This window comes from Mus caroli, chromosome 18 (assembly GCF_900094665.2).
Source record: "Mus caroli chromosome 18, CAROLI_EIJ_v1.1, whole genome shotgun sequence".
Taxonomy (NCBI): domain Eukaryota; kingdom Metazoa; phylum Chordata; class Mammalia; order Rodentia; family Muridae; genus Mus; species Mus caroli.
The window spans coordinates 24781403-24802751 of record NC_034587.1 but is presented as its reverse complement, the minus strand read 5'-3'; positions in this window follow the sequence as shown (position 1 = coordinate 24802751).

Genomic DNA, 21349 nt, shown 5'->3' with positions numbered 1-21349 from the left:
AAACTTTGTCTCTGTAACTCCTTCCATGGGTGTTTTGTTCCCAATTCTAAGAAGGGGCTTATTGTCCACACTTTGGTCTTCATTCTTCTTGAGTTTCATGCTCTTTATGCTGTGTCTAAATACTATATAAAATGTACTAGGTGTGTTAGTAGTGTTCACTTTGCCCTCAGTTCTGAGGAGGCCAATGCAGTAGAATAACAAACTTAAACCACTTTGCTTATATTAGAGACATCCTGTCTCAAAACTGCAAGCGAAAACAAAACTTATCAGTATATTACCTGGTCAGCACCTCCAATTGGGAAAATGAATGAGAAAAGTAATTTATAATCAAGTTTCTTAAAAGTCTTTGAGGTATTGTTACTTATATCCACTAACCCCTTTATTCTCAATGAAGAAGAATGAAGACAGCGTAGAACTATGGTTCTCTTGAATTATGATTATCTAGGGTTAGGTTCAGTAGACCAGTGTTGAAGACAATTTTGATGACATAACATATAAATCCTAAATATGAACTTACAATAAAAATGGTATCTTGAAAATAAGGAGTTAGATGACTTCAATTCACTACAAACTTCAATTTTTTTGATTTTACATTGTTTTCAACCCAGCTACTATGCTATATGTAAATAGCCTGAGAATTTCAGCAGTAGACATTCACTACTGTCTAAGTAATTTTACCAATTTCTTCTTAAATTTTACAGATAATTTCTTTAGGACTTCATTTGAGATTTTTCTTTGAGTTTCCAGATAATTTCTTCAATATTCTTTTTAGGTAATATTTGTTTTATTTAATGTTATGCGTATATGTGTCTTTAAGTATAAGCATGTTCAAGACCCACTGTAGAGTAGAATATCCTTTGGAGCTGCAGTTGCAGACAGATATAAACCATCATTTGCAGTAGTTGCTACAAAGCAGACCACTCTGCAAAGGGAGTACTTCCTGTTAAGCATTGGGTCATCACTCTAGCTATTTCTTGAGACTATTTGAAATTTCTGTGTTAAAGGAACATAAAGCTTTCAATTTCTATCCCAATACCATGATTATCTGTATTAGACTGTGTATTTCCACGCCAATTGCTTTCTCAGCATCGGAATAGAGACTATCTTTAGTCTTTTTGCTATTCAACTTCTCCTCACCTTTTAACAGTGCTCATCATACCTTCAAAAATCTTCCCTAGGTACTGATCAGCTCTCTCAGCCATCTTTTTGTTTAGCATTTATGGTTAAGTTTCCTTGTATTAGAAACACTGGAAAAGCAACCATTAACATGTTTCAGGGCTCAGATCTTCTAAGTAGAAGATTTCATTTCAAATCTTAGCCTTGACCAGGAGCTTCTGAATGCTAAAAGATATTTCTGAACTTGTATCCTCTGAAAGACAAAAGTTGCTTGAAATACTCATGTTTATTGTTTTAGGGAAAGAAGAGAAATAAAGAGAATTTCCAGAAAGAGAGAATAAGTGGCCTGCAAAACAAAGGGTGAAATTCTGGAAATACCCAATGTGCATGCACACTTACTTTGTGAATTGTCTGTGGTATTTGAAGAGGTCCCCTGGTTTCCTCACCCCATTTTTTTAATGTCCCCTCCTTTCTTTTCTTCCTGCTTTTTTCTTTATCTTGATTCTCTCTCCATTTTCCTCTGTTGTTGGTTGGCATATGCTTTGGGAATGTAAATTATTACTCTAGCATTAGACCAAAGCAAAACATAATTAGAAAGTAAGATCAAAGATGCACCCTCTAATACATCTCAAGGCCAAGTATGAATGATCCTGAATGATTTGCTGTTTTATTAAATCGCTCCACATGGATAATCAAGAACTATGCCACCATATCTAATCTTGCATTAACCCCAGCAATTTCAGATGGCTAGTCTGAGCTCTCCAAGTTAGTTTTATTGTTAACGCATTACAAATAGATTCTTAGTGCAGAGTCTGAATAAAACAGAGAGTCTTTAAAAGACCCAGACAGGAAAAAATGAAAAAGAGTACAAAAGCAGTGAATAGCCTCCAAACCTCTCAGGATGATTCCAGAATATCCTCACTCTGGGGAGAGGTGTGAGTTTTTAATGACAAGAGCTAGAAGACAGGGCCACTCTACTGTTTGCCATGATATTCTTACTTTGATGATAAATATTTGATTTTGTCGCAATGCCTATTGAAGGTAAACTCAGCATTCCATGGTCACTTATTTTCTGCACCTTTGCCACGTGTGGGTCTTTGTGATAGTTGTTATTTACTACAAAAAGAACCTTTCCTGAAAACATGCACAACACTCCTCTCAAAGTTCCCAGATGATTGGGGTACAGGGGTTTGAAAGACTATAAGAGCCAGAGGCAGGAGAAAACTTCAAGGAAACAGTGTTTTATGCAGACAACAGGGCACTTGCTCAAATGAATGCACAGTGATTGTTACAGCATCCTCAAGACCTAAGCAATCTCAAACCAAATAAAATCCCAAATGGAGTGAGAAGAAGATGGGAACAAAGTATCACTCCTAAGAGTTACAAATATTAATTTTTATTATGAATTTGAAGAAGGTGAATTAGAAAGAATCAAAAGGATAAAGGGTCTAAGAAAATCTAAATTGCCTTAATCAATGGAGACTAGAATATTTCCGTTGGTAATGGGTCAGTATCCATACTCCATCAAGGAATTACCAATAGCAAGCACTTTTATATTCCAAGGTAACTTTAGTTGAGAAGAAACAAGGCCTAAGACTGTCTGTGATTGGAGTGGCTTTCTCTCCCAACTCTGGGGCTCCTTCACTCAGCAATCAATCAGACTTCGACCGAGCAGAGGCCAAACCCTTTTGTAGGAAAGGATCAAGCTTGTTTGTAGTGAATACAAATGTAAAAGACATCCCACCAGCTTCCTTTCTGTAAGTACTAGAGGTGGTCATCAGGAAATCCAACATGAATGACCCACTTTTACTGCGGCAATGTGTTAAAGGTATTTGACCCAGATGAAATCTAAAGTTTCCTTGAGAATAAAATTGCTATATTAGGTAGACAATTTATCAACACAAGATGACTCCACTATAAAGGTTGGGTATTAGTGGTTCATGAAACACATGAACTTTATCACATAGCAACAGGGACACCCAGAAAACATTAAGCAACTCATTTTAAAAAGGTAGCTGAGTTATATTGACATGGAGATAGTAGGATGCAGACTTATGTTTAGAGGAAGAACTAGGAACTGGTGGCTTGTTGACTGAAAGTGAGTCTGGTAGCCAGGCAGAGAAGCATGTGCTTAGAAAAGCATCATGGGCAGAGAAGAAAAGAACGTCAAGGTCTCTATCCAAGGTAGTGGATCCATGTCTTTGTCATGAAGAAGAGAGGAAAATGTAGTATAATAGGGAAGAAAAAATCAAAAGATATCACCAGGAACTTCTCTTAATCTTCCTTTGTTTCCTAAGGAGCCCATGAAAGAAGCATAAGGAATGCAGAATTGTGCCCAACTTATTTCAGCACTGCTGACTTGTGGACACATTGGGAAACTGAGAAGGAAAAAGCCTTAGAGAGTGTAACATTTTCTTGCAGCCCTTTGTGAGCTGGACATGAGCAGAGGCTTCCAAGGGGTTCTGTGCCCTTCTCCATGTTGGCTCAATAGTCAACCAAGTTCCTCACAAATAGAGTTGTAAAAACAGGTAAGTCTGCCTGGGTGTGGTTACATCCCATCTCTGCCTCTGTATAAGAGAGGGAATTTAGAAGCCATGCACTGTCATACCCTGCTTATACATGAAATTTTGGTAAATCACTGGGTTTCCTTACCAGAGAGTTCTCTACATATTATCCAGAGCAACTCTGCATTATTAACAATGAGCGACCAAAAAAAAAATCATTTACTTCAAAATTTCTCAGAAAGAGAAGTATGAACATGTATGACCAAGAGACATAGACTGAAATTTCAAGTTTGGCAGTGAAACTGTTGCTGGCTCCTGAAAGACTCTTAGTATTTATATTCATGGACACGAGTGAAGACATCAACCAAGGACTGATAGTGATGGAGATCCTAATGGTGACAAAATGATAGAACATGCCCTTTCTGAAAACTTCATTAAACTATATATTTTATTCATTTAACATTTATAAAGCACCCGTGTGCACCACTAGCATATCAAGAAAGGCAATGTGGAAGGAATATGAATCTCAAGGTCAGAATTCAATCTTTGCTAATTTTTTCCCCTGGTTTTATGCCCTTAAGTGTATGGCTTCATTTCTCTGAATTTCTTTCATGTATTTGTCTATAAAATGGGGATTATAAGTGCGACTCCACAAAATTACTGTAAGGTTTAAATAAATTAAAGCCTATTTCTCATGCATCTCAGGACTTGGCATGTTCAATGTCTTCATGGTTTTCCTTAAACCTAAGTTGTAAAGGAAGGCGAGAAGGACTTATGAATCCCGAGACAGTTGCAAAAATGGAGCTTTTGAAGTTATCATCATCATGTCAAGTTCAGAAAAGTTACAGATTGGTGACCTGAGAATAAACTTCATCTTGTGGCAGCAATCACCACTAGGATACAAGAATGGTTCAAGCTGACTGTTAACAAAGCGACAAATGATGACTCTGGTATGGTCATTACAAGCCAGAATATATGGTTGACAGATAGAAAAATTAACATCCCTAAGTTTCTATGCATCTTAACAGGGAGGAAAGGGAAATGCAGGTTTCCATATCTGAATGAGATCAATAGCAGATAGATCAACGGAGAAAACAAGGGGGAAGGGAAGGAAAGAAGAACTGAGGAGAAAGAAAAGGAGAATGGGGAGTGAGGACAGGGAGGAGGAGGAGGAGGAAGGTGAGAAAGTCAAGGACTGACAGAGACAGAGAGACAGAGATCCATCCAGTCCTTGAAGTGCACTAAATAGTAAATCCACAGAAATTTGCATGTTCGAAATGTAAGAAAAAAGCAGGTAACGCTAAGTAATGGGGAGAGAGGGAGAGAAGGCAAAGAACACAAGGAGGTGAAAGAGGAAGGAGCAGTAAGGATGAAGAAGAAAAGGAGGAGTAGGACCAAGGGAGACACAAACTAGGTGAATAAACTGAGGATAAGAATTTAGACAGCTTTGCAAGTCTGGCTGGACGTTTGGAATTAATAAGCGCCATTTTCTCCATGAAGGAAAGGATGAGTGGTTAGTATCTCTCTCCTCCAGCTGGTATACTCCAGTTTCAAGGTCCAAGTCTCAGCAGTGAAAGAGCACCCAGCACTCGTTACAAAGGCACCTCACACAGGATGCTCAGAAACAGCACTGGGCATGTGTATATTAAGGCAGAGCCAGGTGTGGCCTTGGTGGGGACAGAGTAATATGGTTCCTGTCCCCGGGATGGGGCCCCATGGTGAATCTCCACAAGTGTCAATGGCTGCTGTGGGCAAAAGGAAGGCAGGAATCCAGTAATCCAGGGTGTGGCTGTGTTTCAGTAGGTAAACACTGGAACCTTCAGGACACCCCTTAAAACTGTGAAAAGATCTCTATATACTCCAGTTTGAAAATATATACTTTTTAAATGATGCAAAGCATATGGATGCAATACAAATTATGTGAGGTGCTTCAGGAATCTAAAGGAACAAAATCAGCTGTACTAGTAGTCAACTTGCTAGAAAATTACTAAGGAAGGAGATAATAAAGAGATTTGGGCAGTGGTGACTGCAGGAGATCCACCCAGCTAAGTTTCTTTGTTTATGCTTACAAAGGCAGATAGATTCCTCAGTTCACGATCAGTCTATGCTAAAGCAAGGTTAGGCTCAGGCACAGCAGAAATAGTAATTTCAGGGCAGGATTCCACCAAACTAGCTAGTCATTTGTCCTTAGCAAAGACAGACAAATCTCTGAATTCTTTTGCAATGTTAAGAAAAATATATGCTTGTTCTCTCCAAAGACTCAAAGGGCTGGTGTCTAGGGTGTGTTGATTCATAATATAATCAAAAGGAAACCTGGAATAATGCCTGGATGGATATGTAAATTACTGGACTTGTGTTTTGTAGGAAATGAGCTATCCAGAGAATCTTTTAGGATAAAAAGAGAGAACTTCTTGGAGAACTGAGACAAGCAAGCAGGACATTGGACAAAGTCTTAGACTAGCAAGCAGAACAGGAACAGAGAGCTCTCTTAGAATAACAAGCAAGCTGGCCATGGACAGAGAGATCTCTTAGAATACCAAGCAAGCAGAATATAGACGAAGAGATCTCCAGAGAGAAGGCAGAAGATAGAGTGAAACAAACTGGAAAAGCTGTATAAAGCAGAGCACAGATTATCAACTTGGACCCACAATTTGACTTCGAGTCATTTGTTTTCACTGCTTCCAGATATCCATTCTCTCAGAACCCCTCTCCAATCTTGAGACTGGTTCTTGGAATATTAAAAAATATGATCTTTTTCAGGAATTTTATTTGGATACAAACTACATGATTGGTGGGCATGTTAAAATAAATGTGCTACATATTTGTATGTGTTTATGTATGTACTCATGTATATGTGTGTTCTCCAGTGCACAACAGTATATCCAAAAGAGAGACAAACATTGGTCAAACTGGGGTAATTCTCTTTAATGCCCTTATCCTCATCATTGTGAAAATTTGATAGATTAAAACAGTTTAATAGACTCACAGGATTTAGTGATTTCCATGGGATGTTTCTGGGGTGAAAATCAGCAATTTTGAATTCTGGACAAGAACAAATTATTTGGGAAGACTTTTTAATATTTCTAGTCCTTAGATACCTAATCTTTTCCCCTTTGAGGTGACAGTGACCTTAAATCAGCTATTCACAATCTGTTGGCAAGTGAAATCAAAATATATGCTTAGACAAACTTTTTTGCACATCTACACAGAGAGAAAAATAATCGAAGGAGTTCTCAGCTGGGAATATAAACTATGCTGACTATTATACCCATCCTACCTAGATATTCCTTGCTAAGCTCTGCGAGGGGAAGAATACAATACAGAGTTTGCTTTGCACATGGAGAAAAATCAATTTCATAAGAGATATATCTTCATGTGTCATGATCCAGTGTATGATGGTGGCCTTTGATGTCTATTTAGCTGGCAGAAAATTTACAGCCATAACTTTTAATTCCTAGAAATAAGAGCAGCAAAAATAACTTAAAAGTTAAATAGGAACCTTGTACTCACTGGGTGGCTATAATCTACTGCCAAGAATGACCTTGAAGTTGGACATTCCCCTCTACTCAAGCACCATTAGCAGTATTTTTCAGAAAGCAAGCCATTTAGCTGGTTGACTAGGGAAAAAAAAAGCCAATAAAAATCTACTCTTGGCTACTCACAAAATTACAGTGCAGTGTCTCTTCACCAGCTAGGGGGTGAAGATCATTGTATAATAAAAGTCTTTCATTGTGTAATAATATGAACGCTAGCAGTAGTAATTATAAAATCAATAAATCATAATAAATATGTCCTTCTTATATAATTACTAAATGATTGCAAAACCAATATTATGCACTGGTTAAAATGGAAAAGATTCCAGTTAAAGACTTTCTATAGCATACATTATAGTATGAATGTTAAACCCTCTTGGACAAATGAAGAGAAGCATTATCCTCATCAGAATTAAAACTAAATACCTTATCTTTCAAGCCACTAAAAAGTACTTGATCCATGTGAAAGTGATTTTTATATTAAAATATCTGACATCAAAATGGGTGTGTGTAGTAGCCCTTCCATCTTCAGTGTTTTTTTGACTGATATTATTGTGACTTTTACACAAAGAAAATATAAACATACATATTACAATTCTTCCTAAATTAATCTACTTAAGATTTTCATGACTTAAAATAAATTCCTACCACCTGGGAAATAGTTATCATCTTTCAGCTGGGCATATGAGAACAGCAGCTCCTGCTGAGATACAATAGCTGACTGTCTGTCCTGTAATAGAAGTCTGTAGTCTTTGACAGGACATCTTCTGAATTGTTCATACCCCTAAGAGGCTGCTTGTAGCCTCCCTCAGTCTTGAAGCAGGCTGATTCAAACTTTGCTGCCACTGAATATGAGATCACCTGGGGTGGAGCCTTCCAACTTAGATGGCTATATTGTTATGTCAACTACTGCTGCTCTTCTCTGAGACTCTGCTACCTGCAGAGAGACCCTTGAGACATTCCGGAGACACACCCTATCCTGCTGGTCACCTACAGGCTGGCTCCAGGCACCAAGAATGGATTGACGGGGAATGCCCCCCTCCCCCCTTTATAAACACAATCTCTTAGTACACTCGAGGGCCTTGATCAGAGAAAACGTATCTTGGCCTCATTATTTTTTGTCGCCTTCTAGTCTCTCTCTCTTTCAGACCCACCTAGCCTGCCTTCCAGCAATACCAGGTTCATGTAGGCCGGGGGCCAGCTTACTACTACTACAGCTGCCGAGAGAGACTTTTCATTCTCTTCCATTCAATACCCAAGACTGACCACCCATCTAAGGGAGTAGTCACATTACAGTATTACCCTAACGCTTTGATATCAGCAGACACCTTGGGTGTCTGTTCAATTCCTAACCTATTTCCTGTGCTTCTGTGGTGACTCTAGTTGCAACGTGGACAATATGAAAACAGCAAGAAAATAGGGGAATTATGTGATTCACCTGCAGGACATTTGTTGTCTATTGGAGGACCTAAGGCTTTTGGAAATACTTAGCAGAAATTATATTTATGTCATAGAATCTGAGGATGCTTTTCAAAATTTTAAACTGCCATGAGAGATCAAGATGAGGAAAAAGGTGTCTCAATAACAAGGATGATGAAAAAAACAAAACGAAACAAAACAAAAAGCCAACTTGCTAACTTCTTACATTTAATGGTCAGCTCTTAGACAGTAAAAGAGATGGAATTCACACACCACTCTGCCACAATCCCTTGTGGTTCTAGCAAATTGATATATGCCTTAGTAACATACATGCTCTCTCAGAACAAATCTTATTACACTTAAATACTGAACCTCTTCACTTCTTTGGGGTTTGCTTAAATAAATAAATATCAAGAAAGTTGATTTTTTTCTTATTTTGAGATATTCCATTTTATTATTCATTTCTTCATTTTAAAAATGTTTGACAATGTACAATGACATATACAAAATATGATTTTATTTATCTTAAACCATCATCTCCTACAACACTCATGCTTGCTGACCCCCATTTCTTTTTTTTTCATTTTTTATTTATTATTTTATTTATTTACATTTCAAATGTTATCCCCCTTCCGAGTTTCCTCTCCACAAGCCTCCTATCCCCTCCCCCTTTCTATACCTCTATGAGGGTGCTCCCCCACCCTCCCACCCTCTCCTGCCTCAAAGCCCTAGTGTTCCCCTCTCCTGGGTCAAGCCTCCACAGGACCCTCCCATTGATAAGGCACTCTGCTGCTACATATCCACCTGGAGCAATGGGCCCCACCCTGTGTACTATTTGGTTGGTGCTTTAGTCCCTGGGAGCTCTGTATTATTCACTAGCCTTTCTCTTACTTTCATGAGTCTTTTCCAATTCTTATATCTTAATAGGAAAAAACCATTATAACTCCAAATATATTTTCATGGAAAATAATTCAATCCTTTCGAGTGCAGAAGCTTCTCCTACCCACGTCTGAAAACCAGAAATGTGTCTCCCAGAAAGTCTTGGACACTCTCCCTGTTCATATTCTCAGAACTTATGCAGATTTTTGTGGGTAATGTGTCTGTGTATATTTACTAAAGTAAAAAATTGCTATTTATATATTTTTTTATATTTTTCATTTGAATTTTGACCATATTTCAGAGATAGCTGAAGGATCCAAACAGGATGTTATAAAAATTAAAATAAAGAAAAAAGTAAAAAATATATTAAGAAACAGAGTAAACATGACTTCCTAACTGTTCCTCAGCCAGGACAGTGTACTCATGCTAAGCATTTCCTTATGTGGTGATAGACCCCGACACTCCCGTTTATAAGCCTACTGATTTACCCACATAGAACAAATACTCCAAGTCTCTTCAACTGCCGCTTACTAGACGTTTTCCATTCTTTCAGCCTGGATATAATTTCATAAAGGAACTGAACTTAAAAACTAAATGAACTAAATTTTTGAAGAGTTCCAATAGACAAAGTTTAATTATTCTTATGTAGATGTTTGTTGGTTTCACTAACCATTTTATTATGATTTTTATTAGGACTTTTTGTTATTACAGTAATCATAATATTAAGTGATGTTGTTATAATTTTCAATATTTTTCTAACTTTTCTTCTAACCATTCTATGTTCAAGAGTTTTCTATACTCTTTCTATTTTATACACTATAATTCCTTTCTTCTCTTCCCTTTTCTTCTACCTCTACATTATATACCCATTTTGTCCATATGAAAGTCCTCCCATCTGGAATCTCTGGACACTCATAAGACTTGGGGACATATAAAGTTAAGGCCCAGCATGTACCTCCTGGTGAGCCATGAACCATTGCTGGCAGAGTAGAGATGTCTGACCCTGTATGTTCTTTGAGGTTCCCCAGAGATGCAGTGTCCTAAGTTACCATCTATGTTGAAGTGTGATTTGGGGTAGTACTGCTGTATTTGTGACCTTAGTGCTTCTACTGACTGGTTTAGAAGTTTGTGTCAACTTGAGAGAAGCTAGAGTCATCACAGAGAAAGGAGTCTCATCTGAGGAAATGCACCCATGAGATCCAGCTGTAGGGTATTGTCTCAATTAGTTACCAATGAGACAAGACCTAACCTATAGGGTAGGTGCCATCCCCTGTCTGTTGGTCTTGGGTTCTATAAGGAAGCAGACTGAGCAATCCAGGGAAAGCAGGCCAGGCCTGGCTTCTGCATGGGCTCCTGCCTCTAGGTTTTAGCCCTTCTTGAGTTCCTGTCCTGTTCTTGAGTGATGGATTATGATCTGGAAGTATAAGCTGAATAAACCCTTTTCTCTCCAACTTGCTTTTTGATCTGGATGATTGTTCACACATATAGAAACACTAACAAAGACAGTGTTCCTGTAATTTATCCTCAATAAATTCATATTCATTAAGTTATGCTTAGGTGGAACTATATCTTTTTGTACATCATTAGTGCCCAAGCTGAGATAATAGATATTTAATTATATCTCACAAGGAGAGTCAAACAACCTTCCTTCTCTTCCTCTTTCCCTTCCTTCCTTCTACTCTTTTGGCAAATATGTACATATGAATACATTAAACTATATCTCACTTTTATCTATCAATATGATTATCCACATATAATTTTCTCCCTATAACTATCTTTCTATAATCTATTTATCTACCTATAAACAATCTTATCTATCCAACTGTCATTATTTATCATCACTAACATCTTCTAAGTATCTATCTATCTATCTATCTATCTATCAATTCAGCTAGCATCTGCCATCTAATATGTTCTATTATTTATCATCTATGGATCTATCTATCTATCTATCATCTAACTATCAATTCCCTCATCTTTCATATATATCATATTTTTAACTATCCTCCCCATACGTATCTTTTAATCACGTAGGTATGTATGTATATATGTATGTATGTAGCTACATAAATACCTACCTACTTATCCTCTTTAACCTGAAAATAGTCATTAGTCTACTTGTGATACAGAAGAACCACTTGCCTTTATGGTACTGATTTTTTTTTTCTGGGAACTTCTATTTGTTGCCTATTCCTTTGAGAGTGCCTGCTTCCTTTCTTCTTACTATTTCCTACAAAATTCATTGTCTTCCCACCTATCTGCAGCTTTCTAAAAGGTGCACAGGACATATACATGTTGAATCTTTAGATGTCTTAAAATTAATTCTTATTACTGAGCAATAAAATTATTTAAAATAATTTTGGTGTTCCATGGAGCTCCCTACTTTCTGTCCCAGTTTCCAGTGTTGCCTTTGAAACATATGTCATCTAGTGCTGTTTCTTTATGTAGAATTCTACTTCTCTTGTTCAAAATACTTCTCTCATATCTGTTGTGTAGTAGTTAGTCGTAGTTAATCATCATTGCATTTCGTCAAACATATATTCAATCCTTCTTGTGAGGAGTAGTTATCTACTACAAACTGAATTGTATTAGATTGGGATATTTCTAAGAGTGTTTCTTCTTTAACAAGACAACACAGCCTAGAGTAACTGTTTCAAGAATTTTGATCTACTCAGCTATTGAAATATGTAATAAAGAGATGTAGATATGGAAACTACTTATAGATGAGCCAGTCTTTAGTGGGTGTTTAGCATGCCATTTGCAAGATGTTGAGTGGAGCTGTCTGTGAGATTTGCAGGGAGCAATTCAGAATAGATATTTAGTATGAGAGGAGTATGCACTAGAAAGATAAACTTTTGAATTAGCACATATATGGTTTTAAAACTGAGCCAGGATGTTATCGCCAAAGGAATCAATGTAGCTTAAGAATAAAAGAGGATTAAGGTCTGGGCCCTGGGGCATTACAATAATAAGGGATCAGGAGGAACTACAAACCAGACTGGGAAAAGGCAGCTAGTCAAATAAGAGGAAATGAAGCGTGTGGTGCCCTGAAATCAAACTAAACAACATACACAACAGAGAAGAGATTGTTCAATGTGTAGAGTGTTACTAATAGTCGAAGAAAGGTCAGGACAGAAATGAGACCATTAAGTTCATCTATATTGAGAAGAGGAAAGGGATTGGGAGTAGAAATCTCCCCAAAGGTGCCCAGAAAGAATGGAGAAAAGGGAGTTGAGAAATGAGTTGTATCACAGTGAAACAAGGATTGAGAAAGCGTTTGTTTCTGAATTTCTTTTAAGTTAAGAAAGAATTGGGACTAATTCATTCATTGAAGAAAATGATTCAATGAAAGCAAGTGTTGCCTCATGTGTCCTTTTTCTTTGTTGATTTTGCTGTGTACTTCATTGCACTGTGGTAAAGTGTAGCACTTACGTTAGCAGGAGATGCATAAGCTCATGGGATGGTGTTCATTGAGATCTCCATGTACTATGTAGATTATCAACAGCATGGCTGGCTTCCATATATTGATGGTGACTACCCAAATAGACTGCAATATCCTCTTTAATTGTACTCATGTAGCTCAAATCTATCACTGCACTTTATTATACAATAATGTTGTCTTGTTGAAGCATAACCTTTCTTGTTTTTTTAGTACATTGAAAAATGCCTTTGTGAGTTGAGACTTGCCTGATCTATATTTTCTTTATTTACTTCACTCTCTGTATCACTTAACAGAAACTAGGAGCATTTCAGTAGGCTTTGGTTGACTATTTTCTTTTACATCTATTAATATAGCAGTTAACTCTGGATCTCTCTCTGGGTTTTGTCACAATTATCCATGACATGCCAAGTCAAATCTCAATAAAGTGAAACTATTATACCACAAAAGATCATTGGTGTTGCACCGTCTCAAAGACATTTCCTTCTTGTTCCTCTCTCTTGCACTCAAGAGATAGATGTTCTCTTTACTTGTATTGGATTTCTGATTGTTTTTGCATTAGGTGTATTCATATCACTGATAAGTGGATATTAGCCCAGAAGCTCAGAATCCTTCATAGAAGGGGAAACAAAATACCCATAGAAGGAGTTACAGAGACAAAATTGGGAGCTGAGACTGAAGGAATGACCATCTAGAGACTGCCCCATTTGAGGATCCATTCCATATGCAACCACCAAACCCATACACTATGGCAGATGCCAACAAGAGCTTGCTGACAGGAGCCTGATATAGCTGTCTCCTGAGAGGCTCAGCCAGTGCCAGGCAAATACAGAAGTGGACACTCACAGTCATCCATTTGACTGAGCACAGGGTCCCCAATGAAGGAGCTAGAGAAAGTATCCAAGGAGTTGAAGGGGTTTGCAGCCCCGTAGGAGGAACTTCAATATGAACTAACCAGTATCCCCAGAGCTCCTTGGGACTAAACCACCAATCAAATAAAACACATTTTGGGACTTGTGGCTTTAGCTGCATATGTAGCAGAGGATGGCCTTGTCAGTCATCAATGGGAGGAGAGGCCCTAGGTCCTGTGAAAGTTCTATGCCCCAGTATAGGGGAATGCCTGGGCCAGGAACGGGAGTGGTTGGGTTGGGGAGCATGTAGAATAGGGAGGAGATAGGGGATTTTTGGAGGGGAAAGAAAGAAAGGGGATAACATTTGAAATGTAAATAAAGAAAATATCTAATAAAAAATTTTTAAAAACATAAAAAATATATCATGACCCCCTTCCCAAAAAAAGATTCTCCTACATTACAGTGAACATCCTTGTAAGAAATCCAAGTTTCCTTTTTTCAAAATATCAAACATGAATACTAGAGTCTTAAGAGGTTCATTTGTCCCAAACATGTAAAGCTTTTGTCTTTAGACTATTTTTTTTTCTTCAACATCTGAAAATCCACCAACTGTCCATACCACTTTCTCCTGAAATACTGTATTTCAGGAAATATGATAAGACATACCTACTCGCTCTTCTACTGATCTGTCAAGCTATTTACTCCAGAATTCATTTCATACATTCATATTATTGACTTAACATTCTTGGGGGATGTGAAATCTGTTGGTCTTTCATGCATGCAGCAAGTCCTGTAGATGCTTCCTGATAAATGTTCAGCAGAGTACAGAGTGTCTGAATGTTGTTCAACGGTCTTGCCTAGGCTTACTGATAGCCTTTTTAATATCAAGTAATATCTATTGACATAGCTACTTTTAAGTAACATTTTTTATATAAATTAATAAATTTCTCAGAACACTAAGTTATGGCTTCCTTCCCTTTGACACGTTTTCCCTTCCTTTTTAATAATGTTTTTCCATCTTACTAAAATCCTTTGGATGCTACTTCCCACACTCTCTTCATCATTCTTAATTGTTGCAAGAACATGTCTTGGAATTCAGAAGAGTATTTTACTTATGCTTACTGGTTTATACAGCACAAAAGAAAACAGACAGGATAACTACTTTGGGCAGATTATGAATGCACGGAAGCCCATGCCCTCTCAGGTATACCACCCACCTTCTTGTTGAGCGCACTCCCTAGACATCCCAGAACCTCCTTCCCTTTAGAGTGTTTTAACAAAATTTTGTCTGGTAAACTTGGCCAATAATCAACTCAATCTTTTCCCCCTTTCTGTTCCACAAATATTGGGACTGGAGCTCAGCATTCAAGAACTTTGTCTTTCTCCAAAGCAGCCTCCATTTTACAGGTGTTTTGGAGCTTTCCCTATTGTGTGCCTATCACTCAAAAATTTCTAAGGGATAGAGATTCTTTCTAGCATTTCTCAGGGACAAAGACAAAGGTACATATTTATTATCATGTCGCATCAACTACTTCTCTTGGTAAACATAAGGATATGTTTTGGATATGAGGTAATCTACCTGCCGGTGGTAGAGAAAGAGAAACTGATTCTATGCTGGCTATAAGCAAGGCAGCATCTTTCTAATAGACAAAGAGTTCATGAAAATTAGAAGTCTGTCACTATGTGTCCATAATTCTTACTCTGTCTTCAAAGTGAATAAAACATAATACAGTAAATAAACAAGTAAATAAAGCCCACAATAAAATCTTTATTACTTTGTTCTGCCTAGAAATACTACATATGGTGTATCTTTCATTTCTTCTTTTGTCCTAGTCGGTAATATCATTTTCTCTTTTGTAAAATTATCTATTAATGGGTCTAAAAAGTTTCTTTTGATGATATATTTTCATTCTTACTAATATAATTACTAAGAAAATAGATTAACATCTATTTAGGTTAGATTTCTATAGACTAGGTAAAAAGAAAAACCTTCGATCACACATTTGGTAAAGGAATATCGTCCACTTCCTTTCTATGGTGATTATTTTTCACTGTAGCTGGACAAATTGAACTACTCTTTGACTAATTAAGACATCAAATTGGTGATGATAAGATGGAATTTGGTTGGCTATTTCATTACAAGGACTATCAGGTCATCACTCTTTGATAGCATGAATAAAATGAATGGGTTCATTTTTAAAAACTCCCCTAAACAGCTAAGTATGTCTTTGCTGAAATATAAAAATCTGCATTGAAAAATCTTTCAGGCTTAGAAATGCATCACTCTTAGTCCACACTAAAATAATTTCTATAAATACAAGCTTTCATTACGTTTTCCTTTTTACCTATTTAATAGAGTGTATTTACAAGGTTTGGCTGGGCTGCACCACTATCTACGAAAATTAATCATTTTTATATTAAATTTGCAGATTGTCACTTATTTACTGGCCTGGGGCAAGGTGTGCTTTACTTTTCTTATCCAAATATTAAAGAACTCCCCTACAGAAAATGACTTTCTAATATTAGATATTCTAGAGAACGGAAGGGAAAGCCAATCTTTGAACTGGAACATAAATGGTTTATGTATGTGAGGCTATGCTGAATTGCACTCTGATGGAAATCAGAAAACTTAGCTGGTAAGAAGATTCTCTCCACTAAAATGACAGGATTTACACAAAATGAACTGTGTGAGTTTCCTGGATGGAGAGATACATGAAAACGAAACATATTGTGCATGTTCTCAGGTTTTATAACAATGTCTTTACTCGTTCTCCATATTGTTTTGGGGGAGAGTAGAGTCGGTGCTTTGTGTGTAGTATGTGCATGTGTGTGTGTTGCATATACAGAGTATATACTGTGCATATGTTTTGTGTTTCAAGACCCTGTATGCGTTATGTGTGTATATGGGTGAAGCATATATAATATGTGTACAGGTATGTGTGCAGTATATAGAAATAATTTGTATTTGTATGGTATACATATATGTATCTGTTGTGTGTGTGCTATATCTGTGTGGTGTACATTTGTTTAGGTGTGTGTAGTAAAGTATGCAGTACATGTACATAGTGTGTATGGTGTATATATATGGCTGTGTATATGTGTCATGTGTTTGTATATGTGTGGTGTAAGTGTGGGTGTACACTTGTTTGACGTGTGTGTGTGTGTGTGTGGTCTGTTTGGGCATATGTGTTATATATCTGTGTGTTTGTGTTTTTGAATAATTAATATGCATGATATTTAGAAAATATAAGTAGACATTCCTGTAACATGTTTGCTTCCCAAACAGTGAGACAAATGTGTGTAGTATTGCTACTTTAGTAGATTTAGGTTTTTACAAGAGTTCATATTTATAGTAAAAATATAATAATAAAGGTAGAGATGATAAAGTTCAAATTGACTCTCATCCAGTTTAGCATTAACATCTTACATTATCATGATATATTTGTTCAATTAGTGAATTAATATTGATATATTGTTTTAAGTAAAATCCATATTATTCCCATTTTCACCTAATATCCTCCCTCTATTTCATGATGCCAGATGCACATTAATTACTTCTTACTCCCACGTAGTTTGCCACTGCCTTGGAAAATGTCTCTCTTTGTCATTGATGTTCTTGAAAGACTATGAGAGTATTATGAAGATGTTTTATAAAATAGTATAAATCCATTTAGGGTTGATTGAATGATAAATCCGAGGAGCTTTTCTAAATAAAATTATTTTGCTACATGCTTGAAGAGAAAGAATAGGCACGTTTTAACATGTCATGTCAAGACTAAACAACAGCCACATGCCTAACCCCACTGAAACCAGCTTTAGTCCCCTGGTGGGATCAGTCCTCCTCAGCTTTCTCATTCGTCATATTGTCATTTTTCTGACACTTTGACATCGCTTTCTCTTTGGAAGGAAAGCACTGGGCCCAGTATACACTTTAAGAGTGAGGAGTTGTGCTTTAGTTTGCCAGTGGAGTGAAATAGATTTATTATTTGCAGATTGTTTGCATGGGGAATTATTACCATTCCTGTTCATTATTAGCTATGTATATTGTTATTACATTATGTATCTCCATTTGATAATTTGTATTCCAACTTTACTTGTTCTGTGAATTTTCATTTCCTAAATCTTATTAATATATTTTAATAATTGAAAACATTAACGTTTTTATTATCTATCTGTCTATCTATCTGTCTATCTATCTGTTTATCTGTCTATCTATCTGTTTATCTATCTATCTATCTATCTATCTATCTATCTATCTATCTATCTATCTGTCTATCTATCTGTTTATCTGTCTATCTATCTGTTTATCTATCTATCTATCTATCTATCTATCTATCTATCTATCTATCTATCTATCTGTCTATCTATCTATCTAGTGTGTGTGCATGTGCTTTGTTGTGTGCATGTGTGTGTATACATGTGAGTACTTGTGTACATGTATATATGCATGTGTGTATGCCCACACATTCATCTGGTATCACTATGTGTGTGTGTTTGTGAGTGAGTGTATGTGTGTGAGTGGATGTGTCTGCAGGTATGCCTGCACATGATATCATATGCCTATGAAAGACAGAGAACAACTTACAGCAGAAGTTCCTCTTCTTGCTGCTCATGAAATCCATGGATCAAACTCAAATCATCACACATGCCAGCAAGTGAGTTTATAAACAAGCCCCACTGTAGTCTTTTAAAGTTTCCTTCATTCTTTTCTGACAGTAAAAAAATCTTCCAGAGGACAAAAATGTTCCTCAGAGATTAAAGCACTCACAGTTGCTTCAGAGGGCCTGGGTTCAGTTCCTAGAATCCATGTGCCAATGAACAGCCATCTGTAACTCTAGTTACACAGGATTCTAGGCCTTCTTCATTCTCTGCAAGCACTAGGCATGCTTGTGTTCCACAAAAGGACCTTCAGCCAAACACTCATGCATGCAAAATAAAAATAAACAAATATTTAAACTCATCCTCAGGCTTATCTTGAACATTTCCTATCCTTGTTGGGATATCAATCATGTTTTCTAATGAACTCTTACTACATTTATTGGAAAATAGTATTAGAAACTAAGTTTGTGGCATTGCAGGTACTCATTCTTCATAGGGTGCCATTGTTACTACCTTTAGTACAAGGACAGTAGATAAATAAGTAGCTTATCTAAATGCACAGATTCACAAATGTTCATGTATGTAAAAATTCATATCAAAGTTAAGTTTTTCGGTGCATGCCCAATGCTATTTTGTCATTAGACTTAAGTTTCTGGCACACACGCCACATGTATCGATAAGCCTTCTCTTGAGTACTTGACTAAAGGCATTCTCTGTCCATTTGTTTCCCTGTTTAGGTCAATTTCTTAAACACTTCTTACTATACAAAAATGCAGCACACAAAAGTAGAATGTATTTGCCGATTGAACCCAGGATCAGGTACACAATAGACCAACACCTCCTACTCAATTATAGTCCCAGACTTCAGAATTAGAATTTTTCACCCCTCACCTACAATTAAAGCACAGACAAAACAGAATGCACACAAAACAAGCATAATAATCTTTTCCAACTAGCACCATAAACCTGCTTATCCTTCACTTACACCACATTTCCATAGCTACTGAGGTCAAAACATTTCTACCCTGGTTCTTTCAAAAGGTCTTACCTCAATTGCAATAATTACATTCTGTGTCTTGGACCTTTGGACCTTTTGGCATTTGGTTCTTCTGTCTATGATACATTGTTGTGACATGTAGCTCTGAATAAATACTTTCCCCCAAATAAATTTAGACTTACAATTCAGGTGGGATGCAGTTCATGAAGACAGGGAAGACAGAGTCAATGGAAAGGCTGGTGGCAGAAGTAGGGCCTGCCTGCTATCTAACAGAATGCAGGGCTAAGATATAAAGCTCAAAATCTACCTGCCGCCCCTCCAGTGCCTTCCACAGGGAGGTCCACATCCTAAACAATCTCCTACTTTCCAAGCACATTAGCCTATGTGTGAGATCTCAGTACTTTTTCTCAACTCTTGTTATAAAACTTAACTGGTATTTGTCAAATAGGTGTTGTGATGCAGCCACACTCTGGCCCTATATATAATAGCTCCACACTCTGTCATGTAATCAGTGATAATAGTTTCTTTTGATTTTAGACTCAATTCGAACTTAAATGAAGAAGAGACATTCCTCTCGATGGATTTATGAGAGAGGACTCCGGAAGAATTAACCAAGGAGAAGAAGACCCTCCCCCAGAGTGGGCAGCACTAGATATAATATCAAAGGAAAATGCAATGCTGCTCGCTTTGCTTCCTACAGTTGAATGCATCTATCTTTGCTACTGCTACATTACAGTATTTGCAGGCGCCTGCCTTCATGAATGAGATATCACAGGTGTGTGTGTATGTGTCTGTGTGTGTGTGTGTGTGGCAACAATTAAAGAAAATGGGATCCTGAGTTTGAGAGAGAGGAAAGAGGGGAATGGGAAGCTGAAAGCAAAGGCACTTTTCATTTCTCTGAATGTACAACAGCTATGCTTTGATTTAAACATAAAGGAGTTGGGGATATGAAGAAGTTTATTTTACAATTGTTTATCAATAAGCCATTTGAAAATTACAGAATATTAAAACACTGCTAATGACTGATGTCATGTCAGAGTTCCTGCAGAATTATTGTATGAAATAAGTAAGAAAGTCAAGACAAAATCAAGAAACAACTACAACATGGATCCCTGTTAACTAATCTATAAAATTAAACCGTTGATGTTGACTACATTTTTAATAAAGTAAAATAGTCAGATCGTATACATCTCCTGGTGCCATCTCTAAAATAATATTATCTGCATCCACTGAAACCAAATGCCAACCAGTCATTTCACTCATTTGTTAAGTAGAGAAAACCCAACCTACATAGAAACATGTTGAAGTTACTATGGGAGTGTGGACAACAGAGTTCCACAGGGCTGTGGGATCTATCAAACAAAAACCTGAAGGAAAAGCATTGCAATATCTGTTATTCTCAAGAAGCCAGTGTTTAGCTGGTGCTTGAGCTGGGTATTGAAATGTAGATTTTAAGTGTTTATGGTCTTTAAAGAATCTCAGATGAAGTAGCAGATATCTGGTATTTGGAGAAGTAATCTTGGTGTTTGCCTGTTTTGGAAGTTGGTTTTAGTGACCCATTTGTCTCTGACTTAATCACAGTAAATGACTTAACTATATGAATATATATTATAAAATAATATCTAAAAGGGCAAATAAAACCAACAACAACTACAAGAATGAAATGCTTCTACTCATTAAAATGACAAGGACAATTAATGTCATATAATTAGTAGTATCCTGAGCTTATGAGGTGAAATACATTGAGTTAACAAAAGACAGTAGAGAACGTGTCCTTCTTGTACCCTGAACCATTAGCTTCAAGAAGAAATCAGCAGAATTCCACTACACCCTTCCGACATGATCTGGTCTGAAATAGGTGAGTCTACCTAGTCCCTTTGTCAGTATAGTTCCCTTCCTTTTCCTCGTTTGATAAGTGTGCCCCTGTAGTGGCTAGTCTTTGGCCCAATCCATTGTGCAATTATTACTTTAAAATAAAGAACTCAAGAAGGTGGACTCCAGAAAGTCAAATA